This window comes from Pseudorca crassidens, chromosome 5 (assembly GCF_039906515.1).
Source record: "Pseudorca crassidens isolate mPseCra1 chromosome 5, mPseCra1.hap1, whole genome shotgun sequence".
Lineage (NCBI taxonomy): Eukaryota > Metazoa > Chordata > Mammalia > Artiodactyla > Delphinidae > Pseudorca > Pseudorca crassidens.
In genome coordinates, this window is record NC_090300.1 from 72,880,220 (window position 1) to 72,893,572 (window position 13,353).

Genomic DNA, 13,353 nt, shown 5'->3' on the forward strand with positions numbered 1-13,353 from the left:
TCCAGGACCTGCACAGGACAGGGAAGAGCCAGTCTCCCCAGTCCCAATTACATCAGTCTGTGGAGGACCAAATGGAGGCAGGGGGAGGTCATTGTTCCAGTAAGTATCTTACTTCTAATCTGCAAAGGGAAAACCTGTGGGATACTCCTAAATTAAATCATGCTGGCAGCCAAAAGTCCAGTTTTGCAGAAGACCACGGGATATGAAGATTCTTCATGAAGAAAAAGGTAACTTGCCTCTGCTAAATATCTACTCACTTCCAGTGCACAAAGTCATAAAAACATTAAAAATGCTAGTGTGTGTGTTTGTGTGTTTGAGACAGAGAGAGAAAATGAATGAAAGAGAAAAAGATTAGGATAAGAAAATATTTCCCTCAAATTATATTAACTAACTGTATGAAAATAAATTAATAGCATTTAGATTAGACATAAACGTTAACTTTACAAAAATAAAAAGGAAAATATTACCTTTACTAATTCCTGACTATTTTTTTATGACTGAAACCTATTGCTATTCCAGCTAAAATTGACACTTGTCACTTTCTTGGCACTATGCACTTTCTATATCAATAAAAAGTAATGGCTAGGAATCTGGCCTCTGAACCATAATGAACCTGTTGACTCACCTCAGTATACCTCAGTTTCCTTATTTTCAAAATGAATATAGTAAAAGGATTAACCTCATAAGATTATTGTGATGATTTTAAATAAACTGGTACATGTAAAGCGCCTTAGAGCAGTATATGGTCCGTGGTGAGTGCTCAGTAAATGTTAGATATGTATTTAACATGTATTTAAATAAATAAAATATGTATCTTAAAATGTATTTCCAGTTCCTAAACATTGAGTTATAAACCCTTCCATATACCTCCTAACTTGAAACTTGAAAGGAAAGGAAATTCGGAGTTTAAAGAACTTCCAAATCATTTGTACGTCATTCCTTCCTTTGTCCTCAGTTTGAGTTCATTATTAAAAAGACAGAGAGAACTACCATGAAACATTTATTCTAGCTTGAGAAAACAATGAAATCAAACGCAAAAAATTATTACTGTAGAGCCATCTGCTTGTGGTTTGAACAAAGCACTGTTATTTAATATATGGAAGTAGTCATCAGAGAGATGAGTGAAATCTGACAACAAATATTCTTGCCTAGGGCTTGCATTTATACCTACACCTGTCTACCCCCATTTGGAATGAAAATATAAGTTTGTGAGCAAATATAGTTTAATAAGAGAACTAATTCTGAACCAAAAGAGATGAACGATTGTATCACATATTACATGTATGTTTTATTTGACCAGTGTATCTGCTTAGGTAACAAGATGTGAATTGATTATAGGGCAAAGATGAGCATTATCAAATGAAAACTTAGTTTGACTTGCCCAATATGTCTGTCAACCTCACTAGGGTATATGTTTTATGTTTTAAAACTTTCATACGGTAATAACTTTGATCAATAGATGACAGGTTATATAAGCAAGCCACCTCTTTATCTATTTGAAAGTAAGTCTGTATATACTTTTCAATTTGTTGTTAATAGAATCAAAAGGCTTAGGAGAACATAACTAGTTCTCTAATCTGAGATTAGAAGTGATAATCATTTCTTCAACACCTGTAATAGATCTGCTTTTTCTTAAGTACATTTTGATGTGGAGGATCTTCTTTGAGGGAAATAATTCTATCGTCAAAACATCTAAATAAAATGTTATTGACAGTCTTTTCGCTCCTATTGAATTCAAATCTCTCTTCCTGTACTTTATGACCCAAGATAAGGATGAGGACTCTGTATAATTTTTTTGTCCTTCAAATTAAACATATCCATTCTTCTAAATGGTTTTTAGAGTAACTGTTTTCCAGGTGCCACCCTGATCTGGGTCCCCATTTTGGGACACTCTAGTTTACCTGTATCTCTCTCAAAGTATGATACACTCTGACAAGCATAGAGTAGAGTAGGATGATTACCTTCATCCTTTGGATATCATCATGTTGATGTCAAAAGGTTTTAGGCATCCCTATTGTAGTTAATTTGCACTGGGTGTTTTACTTAGAGTAAAGCTTTGCTGTATCAGATGCCTAAGAGAATTTAATAATCCTGTTAGTGGCTGTATGGTCAGGCCACCCAAAATGGCTCTTCTCTTGCTTTCTGTACATCCCCTGCTCAACCAGTCAGTGCCTGCTTCACCTACACCCTACTTACATGACTAGCCTTCCTACATACTTGCCCCAGGCCCCAGCTAGTGACTGTTCTTATCAAAGGGGTGGTGAGGGGCATACCCTTCTGCTAGTTTCCCGGTAACCAATGAGCCCACCTGACATCAATTCCCCCATAGCTGGTAACATCTCCCTGCCCCCGGAGCAAAGCTTGCCGCCATGTCCTGACCTGCATCCGCAGCACCAGTGGGGTGTTGCTCCAGGACCTTGCTTCAGACATGTAAGCTCCCCCATCCATTAAACCATTGATATCTCTGTCTCTGACACCAGGCTCTTACTTCAGCCTTGAAGCTGGGCAAGCACAGGGCCTGTAGACCTGCAGGGTGCAGCCCAACAGTGGCATTTCCTACTTACTTAAGAGGTTCCAGCTTACTTATCTTAGTTACTACAGTATATTAAACAAAATTTATTTATTTTGTGATGCCTGAGGCTTCTTCCCAGTGTGAACTCACAGAGATGAATTTAAGGGATGTATAATTCAGAGACATGACTTCTCCACAATGATGGAAGTTGATGGCCTAAATAGATGCATTCCAGGAATGGCAGGGATACCCAGGACTGTCATACTGACTTCTCAACATCATTGGTGTAACACAGTGGAAAACAGTGTTGAGGAAGTTTTCAAGAAGAGGTTTTGGAGGAGTCACTCATGAACACAAATCCCAGCTCTCGCATTTATACATGCATGACTTTGAACATATTCTAAACCTCGTTTCCCCATGATTTAATTTTGGATAATTCCTACCTTGTAAGATGTGTCTAGAATTAGACGGAGAGACAATATAGTGTAGTTGTTAAAAGCATAAGCTTTAAGGTCAGAAAAATTTGATTTAAATCTTGGCTTTACCACTAACTAGTTTATTCGCTTTAGCTACGTTTCGGTTTCTTTGGTAAAAAGAGAATAGTAATTTCTCCTTCACCGTGTAGAAGTGAAAATTTAACAGTAACACAGTCACATGGTAAGTTCTCAATGAGTTATGCTGATTATTACAATGACTGTTTAAAAAACTGTAATACAGTACCTGTCTCATAGAAGGTCATCAAAAATGGTTATTCTTATTATACAGTGTCCACCCCTATAATTTCCTATAACTTTAACTTAAAATAATAGTTCCTGACTCAACATGAGAGACAAACACACTTGATATGATAATTGGTGAAAAACTTTCTAGAATATCAGGTAAGCCATTAGGAAAAGAAGCCCTAAAAACAAAGATGCAAACAAGAGCTAATCAAGGGTTGAATTCCTCACAGTATAGTATGGAGTCCATCCTGGAGTTATTTGCATTTCAACTTTGCCTTGCCTATTAGAATATATGTTCCTAGAGAGCAGAGTCACAACGTCACAGACACAGCAGAATTCCTTGCACATCCAATGGGACAGGTAAATACAATTCTTTAATATTCAGAGTTTTCATCTGTATAATGGTGTTAATAGTAGTTGCCCTATTATCTAAGAGTATTGTATCACCAAGAAAACAATTACTACAGCAGTAATATAACTTATAAACAGATTTGTAAATTTTGATGTGCTATTTGCTGATAGGTTATTATCATTATATCAGTACATCATTGTACTGATATAATGATAATCAAATAATTTTCTCCTGGAGTGTGTGTGTGTGTGATAAAATGACAGTTTGGTCTTCTAGTGTAGCTTCTGGTGTTTCCTACCTTTCCATGTCCTTAAACTGATCAAGTCAGTAATTTGAACTGTTACAATTTAGCAGATAGAATCCTGTAGCTAAGGTAACCAGTAGGGGTGATCTTAATAAAGGAAGGGTGTAAAGGGTGGAGGTATCAAATGGCAAGGGCATTCCATCAGGGTCAGCCAATGTTGCGCGGTAAAAACAGTTCTTGAAATAAGGCCAACGAGTCCAATCGAGGCTCTAGGCCCATAAAATAAAGGTGAAAGCCAATGCACTTTGGCTTAAAGGTGATCTGTAAACCTTCAGTTTGTTTTAAAATCTCCCACAACTGCAACTACATAAATACAGTGTGCCCTAGACATGGGATACATCCAAAATCAATGCAGGGACTTCCCTGGTGGTCCAGTGGTTAAGACTCCTCACTCTCACTGCAGGGGGCCCAGGTTCGATCCCTGGTCAGGGAACTAGATTCCGCATGCCACAGCTAAAGATCTCGCATGCCGCAGCTAAAGATCCCTCACACCACAATGAAGATCCCACATGCTGCAACTGAGACCAGTGCAGCCAGATAAATAAATAAATATTTTTTTAAAAAAATCAATGCAGACCAGAGTAACATGAGGAGTTCTATAGAGTCTAGAGGTAGAAATAAGTCTTCTGACCTGGGAGATTAGAATATGGAAATGTAGCCTTTTGGAGTTCACTTCAGGATAAATACAAGGGAAATATGAGGAGGCTTGTGAATGCAGTTCTTACACCTCTGAATTTCATCATTAAAGGGATGATTTATACAGATGAAAAGTGCAGTGGAAAAGGTAGGACAGGGCTTCCCTAGGGGCGCAGTGGTTGAGAGTCCACCTGCCAATGCAGGGGACACGGCTTCGTGCCTCGGTCCGGGAGGATCCCGCGTGCCGTGGAGTGGATGGGCCCGTGAGCCATGGCCGCTGGGCCTGTGCGTCCGGAGCCTGTGCTCCACAGCGGGAGGGGCCACAGCAGTGAGAGGCCTGTGTACCGCAAAAAAAAGGTAGGATATAGCTAAGAGACAGGCTTTGCAAATTATTTCTATAATATGAGTACTTTATAAGCTGTTTTCACATCTAAAAAATTGGGATGATAATAAATATAATATTGTCCAAAAAATGTAAAGGAATTATTGAAATATTGTTATACAGCAAAACAAGAATAACAATATAAGGAAGAAGACTTATGTTACCTTTTAGTATATAGGAAGCCACAAGACAACGTCACTTTCACAAAATCATGCAAAACTTTTAACTGTTTTTGAGACCATCAGGGATTTGAGGTCAGTAGATAACCAGGGTTAATAAATTTCAAATACTTGCAGTTCCTCTGAGGGGAGAGAGGGCATACAAATAGTTTCACCCTTGGTAGAACATTTGAAGAAAAGGAAGCCAACATAAGAGTGGTGAAGAACAAAAGAACCGTTGAAATTTTAACAAATTTTTAAAGTAAATGTGTCAGTGGCATGAGAGTTTAGAGTTCCCAGAGGCCCAAGATGTAAGTGAAATCCTCATTCATTTGCTAGGCCTATAATATATTAAAATTAAACACACACACACACACACACACACACACACACACACACACTACCAGAGATTAGAATAAGAATAGGAAACAGTAAATGAATTTAAAGCTAGGTCAATAGAAACTATTTCAACTGAATTATAGGGAGAAAAGATATAAAAAAAATCAGACCTTCCAAGAGGTATAGGACAATATCAAATGATCTAACATACATGTAATTAGAATAACAGAAGAAAAAAGAAAGAATGAAACAAAAAATATCTGAAGAGATAATGGCCATTTTTTTCTCAAAATTAATGAAAGAAAACAACCAGGAAACTCAGAAGCCCTCAGGATAAATATAAAGAAAAATACAACTAAGCACATCATAAAGCATATCACAGGTGAAGAGGCTTCCAGTCAGACTACACAATACTAAAGAAGAAAAGCTATCACCTCAGAATTCTACCGTGAGCTAAAATAAAATTTTAAAATGAAGATAAGTTAAACACTGTCTTGGACAAAAATACTATGAGAAATGTTAAGGAAAGTTCTTCAAGCAAAAGGAAAGTAGTACTACTTGGAAATGTGAATCTAAACACACACACATACACACACACAAACACACAAAAAGCAGCATCAACAATGGTAAATATAAGTTTAAAAATTTTTTTAAATCACTAAAAATTATTAACTGTGTAAAACAAATATAGAAAAAAGAATTGGGTTTATAAAACAGAAAATTAAAATGTGTACGATAATACCATAAAGGATGAGAGGGATAACATGGAAGTATACTATTGAAAGATTGTTACACAATATGTGAAGTGGAAAAGTATGATTTGAAGGAAGGCTGTGGCAATATAATGATGCATACTATAAATCTATAGCAACAACTTAAAAATAAAACACAGGTATAAACTATAATCCAAAATAAAGTAGAACGAGAGGAAATAGATGAGACAAAACATCCCAGTTTTTAAGACGGTAGTTTTAAAAATAAGTATATCATGTAAAAAAAATAAAGTATATCAATAATTGCAGTAAATGCAAATGATCAAAACACACCAATTGCAATTTAGAGATTGTCAGATTGGGAAAAAATTAGCAGAAACCAATTCTATTCCGTTTATAGGAACACATTTTAAATGTAATGGTATAGATTGACTGAAAGGAATATGATGTGGGGAAAGATATACCATGCCAAAAATAATCAAAAGAAAGCTATATGAACATATTAATATCACACAAGGTAAACTTCAAAACAAAGAATTTTATTAGGGTTAAAAAGATAAATTACATAATGATAAAGAGATATGCACCTAATAAAGAGCTTAAGCATTCATAAAGCAAAAGCCGATAGAACTGAAAACAGAAACAGAGAAATTTCTCAATGTACTTGAAGACGTCAGCAAGTCTTCCTCAGTAATTGAAAGAACAAGTAGACAAAAATCATTAAAAAGATAGATTTAAACATCATCAGCCAACTTAACTTAGCTGAGAATTATAGAACACTCCACTCAATAATAATAGAACGCACGTTCTTTTTAAGCCCACATGAAACGTCACCAAAGTAGACAGCTATATTGTCAGCCATAAAATAAATCTTGACAAATTTAAAAGAATTGAAATAAAACAAAGTGTGGTCCCTGAGTACAAAACAATTAAATTAGAAATCAATAACAGAAAAATATATGGAAATCACCAAATGTTTGGAAATTAAATGACAAATATCTAAATAACCAATAGTCACAATTTTAAAGAAAATCAGAAAAAGTTCCAAATCAAATAAAACCTGAAAACAGAGCATATCAAAATGTATAAAATTTAGCTAGAGCAGTGCTTAGAGGAAAATTTGTAGCACTAAATGCCTATATTAGAAGAAAAGAAATGTCTATAATCAATAATCTAAGTATCCATGTTAAGAAAATTGAAAAAGGTGAACAAAGTAAACCCCCATCAGAAAAAAAGGACGGACACAAAACATAGCCAAAATTAGTGAAATAAAAGGATGAAAATTGAGAAAATCAATGAAAACAAATGCTGATTCTTTAAAAAGACAAACAAAATTGATAAAATTCTAGAATGACTGATCAAGAAAAAAAGACTGAAGAAAAAGAATGCCAGAATTAAGAATAAAATAGAGGGTATCATCACAGATTGTACAAATAACAAAAGCAAAAAAAGAATAATATAACTCATTTTAATTTAATAATTTAATGAAATGGACATATGATTTGAAAAATGCAAACTATAAGAGTACACTCAGGAGAAAAAGATAAAATGATTAGCCTTACACCTATTAAAGAATTTGAAATTTTAGTTAAAAACCTTCCCACAAAGGCAACTAATGTCACAGATGACTTCATTGGCAAATTCTACCAAACATTTCAGGAGAAAATAACACAAATTCCATACAAACTCCTCCAGGAAATAGATGAAAGTTGTTATGGGCTGAATATTAGTTCCCCACCCCCCACCAAATTTATATGTTGATATCCTAACCCCCAATGGGATAGTATTAGGAGGTGGGGGTATTTGAGAGGTGATTAGGTCATGATGGTGGAACCCTCATGAATGGAATTAGTGCTCTTATAAAAGACACCCCAGAGACCTCTCTCATACTTTCTGTCATGTGAGGACACATTGAGAAGTTCATCATCTATGAACCAGGAAGTAGACCCCCAGTAGACTCCAAATGGTCAGACACCTTATTCTTGGATTTCCCAGCTTCCAGAACATGAGAAATAGATGCTTGTTTTTTAAGCTTTCCAGTCTATGGTATTTTTGTTTTAACAACCTGAACGGACTAAGACAAGGGTATAATTCTTCCCAATCATTTTATGAGACCACCATAACTCTCATACCAACACCTAAAAAAATATATTTTAAGGAAGTGAAAAGCCTATCTCCTATCTCCCTCATGAATAAACATCCTTAAAAAGTTTTAGCACTCCAAATCCAGCAATGTAGAAAAAGAATAATACGTTGTGATCAAATAGAGTTTATCTCAGAAAAGCAAAGTTACAATTCACTTTCAGAAAACTAATAACAGAAGGGAACTTCTGCAACCTGATAAAGGGCAGCTATAAAAACCCTACATTATCATATTTAACGGTGAAAAATGAAAGCCTTCTTCACCCCAAGATCAGGAACAAGGCGTGGATGTTCACCCTCCACTTCTATTTAGTATTGCACTGGCAGAGCTGGCTGAGGCAATAAAAAATTACATACAGGTTGAAACAGAAGATACAAAACAGGTTTTCTTCCCAAATAAGAGAATTTTATATACATAGAAAATCCTGTTTAATCTATAAAAACCTACTAGAACTGATAAATAAGTTTACCAAGATCACAGAATAAAAGATCAATATACAATAATCAATTGTATTTTTGTAAACTAGGAATGTCCACTTGGAAATTGAAATTTTAGAAACTACATTTATAATAGCATCAAAAAACATCAAATAATTAGTGATACATTTAACAAAATACATACAAGATTTGTACAGTTTTGAAATTTAAAAACATTGTAAAGAGAAATCAAAGATCTAAATGAAAGAGAAACATACTATGTTCACACATCAGAACACTTTTTTTTTTTGCCGTATGCGGGCCTCTCACTGCTGTGGCCTCTCCCGTTGCGGAGCACAGGCTCTGGACGCGCAGGCTCAGCGGCCATGGCTCACGGGCCTAGCCGCTCCGCGGCATGTGGGATCTTCCCGGACCGGGGCACGAACCCGTGTTCCCTGCATCGGCAGGAGGACTCTCAACCACTGCACCACCAGGGAAGCCCCAGAATACTTTTAAGATGTCATTTTTCCTCCAATTGATCTATAGATTCAATGAAATCCCAATAAAATCCCAGATAGTTCTTTTTTGTACATTGATAAGCTGATCTTAAAATCTATACGGAAATGTAAAGGACCTAGAATAGCCAAAAGAATTTTGAAAACTTCTAGAAGGAAACACAAGAAAAAATCACTACAAACCTGAGTGAGGGAAAGATTTCTTAGGGTACATAAAGCATGCTCCATTTTTAAAAGATGGCTAATTGTACTTCATCAAAATTATAAATGCCAGGGCTTCCCTGGTGGCACAGTGGTTGAGAGTCCACCTGCAGATGCAGGGGACACGGGTTCGTGCCCCGGTCCGGGAGGATCCCACATGCCGCGGAGCGGCTGGGCCCGTGAGCCATGGCCGCTGAGCCTGCGCGTCCGGAGCCTGTGCTCCGCAGCGGGAGAGGCCACAACAGTGAGAGGCCCGCGTACCGCAAAAAAAAAAAAAAAAAAAAAAATTATAAATGCCTGCTCTGTGAAACGAAACTATGAGAATGAAATGACATGCTACAGAATGGGGAAAAAAATTGCAAAACATAAATCATAAAAATTCTTGTATCTAGAATATATAGCGAACTCTCACAACTGAATATTAAGCAAAAGTTTTAAACAGACGCTACACCAAAGAAGATATACAAAGGGGAAGTAAGTACGTGAAAAGATTCTCAACATCATTAGTTTTTATGAAAATACAAATTAAACACAATAAGATACCAGTATACATTTATTAGAATGGCTAAAGTTTTGAAAATGGCAATGACTGTCCAATGCTAGCAAGGATGCTGAGTGATTGGATCTCTCATACATTTCTGGTGCAAATGCAAAATGGTAGAGCCACTATGGCAATCAGTTTGACTATACCCTATCAAGTTAAACATACACTTGCCACGTGATCTAGGAATCCCATTTCTATGTATTTGCCCAGGTGAAATGAAAACATGTATCCACTCAAAGACCGCTATATTAATGTTTATGGCAGCTTTATTCATAATCACCAAAAGCTGGAAGCAACTCAAATTTTCACCAACTGGTAAATGACTAAGCAAATTGTGGCACATCCATCCAATAGAACACTCTCATTATTAAAAAGAAACCAAGTGCTGATACATTTAACAATATGGATAAATCTCAGTCAGAAGCATTATTCTAAGTGAAAGAAGCGAGACACCAAAGACTATATACTGTATAATTTCTCACAGCCTTCTGGAAAAAGCAAAATTATAGGGACAGAAATCAGATTGGTGGTTATCAGGACCTGGGGGTGGGGTAGAAGATTGACTGTAAAGGGCAGGAGGGAAATTTGGGGGGGGGGTTATAGACATGGTCTTTATTTTGATTGTAGTGGAGGCTACATACTGTCTACATTTGTCAAAACTCATCAGACTGTGCACTTTAAAAGGATGAATTTTGTGTATGTAAATTATCCCTCAATAAACCTGACTTGAAAAAAAGCATTAGGAAGTATGGCATAATGTGGGTAATAGTGTGGGTAATGGTGGCATTTGCAGTCATGTTGATCTTTACAAAGGAACCCATTTGTATGTCTCTTAGCACAATTTTGAGGTTAAACAATGTGCTGGGTCCTTTATCTCTCAGGGTTTGACCAGCGGTAAACACAACAGGAGATTGTATCCAGGAAGCAAAGTGAAATGTCAGTGTTTGTTTCCTAGGTTCCCTCCCCTGTAGATCACTCTTGACTACCTGTGTCCCTTGATGAAATGTTCCACTTCTGCCAGGCAACTTTCTCCACTAAGATCCCTCTGTTCTGGGTCCCTGTAATCTCACTTTTATTCCTTCAGGTTTAGGAATACCTGGCTATTAATGGGGGTTCAGTATACTGCATGATATTTTCTGGTTCCTCCACACCTGCCCACATTAAATTATTCTCAAATTTCTCAATTTGAGTGTGCCACCTCTTTCTTGCCAGAATCCTGACTGATAAAGAAAGCGAGATTCAGCTCCTGTTCTCATCATCAATTTTAAGCTGTGAGCACTTGGGCTATCCCTTTCACATATTTGAGCTTGAGTTTCCTCATCTGTTATATATGAATAATAATACCTCATTAGCAAGGTTATTATGAGAATTAAATAATGATATAAGTTTTCAGTAATTGTTTTTCTCTTTTTCATGTTAATCTCTTCATCTATTATTGGGTGTTTATTCTCTTTCTATTTATTCATATGCTTCTATTTTAGTCTCTCTTTTAAGTAACAGAATTTCTTTATCATGTATAAATGCATAAGTCATTTACATAGGGCTTTATAATGTGCAGAAGCCCATATGAATGGCTTAAATGTACCATGGTTTTGTTCCTGGAATAAACTGTTGCTAAAGAACAGTTAAGTCAAACTTTTGAATTAGGTCAACAAAATCCACAAATAGGGTGGAATCTTTGGACTGTCTAAGCAGGGACAGATCTGGAATAAATCAGCCACAGATATCACTTGTCAGCATGCTAAGGGAGGCATTTCAAATAAGGGTAGAAGGTACGTCAAGAATATTGGCTTCTAGTAGCATTATGATGAATCCGTTAAATCTATATTGAGAGTTTCCAGCATGTGGATTCAAGTTAACGTAATTGTTTTATGGCAGTAATGTCTAAACAAGGACACGATTAGGCTGTATTTTTATCTTGACTTGTGAACTATCACTGCCAACTACTCAAATTTCAAGCTTGTTGAGACATATGTTATCCCTGGAAGCCCTTCACAAAAATGAAGCATTTTACTGTCCCACCAATTCAGTGTGCTCCGGTCAGTTCTCCATCTAGATCTAAATTAACCGTGTGCTAGTTCCTATACAAGCGAGTAGCATTTTAAATGCCTTTTAAAGCAAAACCAAATTTATTTCTATTTGTGCAAAAACGTAATCTGATTTGGATTCTCTTTTCCAGCTTTTTAAATAGTGAGACAGAGTGAAGTCGTGGGAAGAAAACTGGATATGGAATTACGATCTGTGTTAGAAAACTGGCTCTGCTGCTACTTCCTAGCTGTGTGATCTCATTAACTCACGAGACTCAATCTCTTTATCTGTTAAATGGGGATCTACTGGTGAATTAAATGAGCTAATAATCATCTGACAACATATTACCTTTAGGACTTAATAACTTATAATAACTTATTTTTTATAATTCGTGTATGTAAAGTTACAAATGTGATTAGTAGGAAATGGGAATGAAGGAAAATTTCAGACACAAGCAAGGATGTTTTGGTTAAAAGGAAATTAAAATACTGGAGAACAAGAGCAAGATAAAAATGATTACAACGACTGCATTTATAGCCCACATGTCCAGTTCAGTATTTATAGGTTTGTTAGTGACAGCCTTCCCAGTATAGCAATGTTAATTACAAAGTAGCTGTCAGTTTCACTGACAGGGCTGCCGCACCTGACTGAGGCTGAAACTACTCACCATTTCCATACATGATCATTTATTTAAGCATCCAAAATATACATCAATAAATCAGTTTGCATTTCTGATTTTGTTTCCCTAAATCTTAGTTTGAAATATCCTAGTGACTTTCTTTTTAATAAATCTTAGTGCATTTTATTTCCCAAATGTGATTTGTAATTATCAGAGCTGGACTAAAACCTCAGGAAGAAGTGATGGGTCTAAGGCTGAACACAATACTAAATGTATACTTAAATTTTCCGGAGCCCATGCTCCTGTTGCTACTTAAATTCCATGGTCAAAGCAGTAGATAGAATAAATATGGAGAGGAAGAACAGGAGAAGGAAACAGAGAAAGAGAGATAGAGACTGGGAAAGACAGAGGAAAAAGGATGAGAGAGAGAGAGAGAGAGATTGAGGAGAAGCTTGGGAAAATGTTCAGTGGAAAATCTGTAGAAATGATGTAAGAGAAAGCAAAGGCAGGGATTGGAGTAAGGGGTGTATAACTGAGACTATAAAAACTCAGAGCAAAAACTCACCATCAGAGCTGAGTTTGGGAGAAACTGCACAGACAGGACTCTAAAGTGAGAATCTCCTGATTTTTCACAAGGTAAGTTAAATATAAAAGCTGATGAAGAGTTAGGCTTTTTCCTTTTAACTTTTTTTAAAAATTTCATATACTTTTTAAATGTTTTGATTTTATCTTGATTTAGCTAAAGTCAGAAATGTTTTTGGAAATACTT

At 36.2% G+C, this 13,353-nt stretch overlaps 1 protein-coding gene across 5 annotated transcripts in view; it reads left to right on the plus strand.

Annotated features, from left to right (window-relative positions):
• Window positions 1–12,985: 12,985 nt before the first annotated feature.
• The window catches only part of OSTN (osteocrin), a 38,207-nt gene continuing 37,839 nt past the window's right edge, over window positions 12,986–13,353 (plus strand). Inside the window, exon 1 of one of the 5 annotated variants that reach the window (XM_067738418.1) lies at window positions 12,986–13,220. The gene's annotated coding sequence lies outside the window, so the exon portion shown is untranslated. The remainder of the gene's footprint in view (window positions 13,221–13,353) is intronic. The other 4 variants (XM_067738417.1, XM_067738420.1, XM_067738421.1 and 1 more) reach the window with 4 other exon arrangements.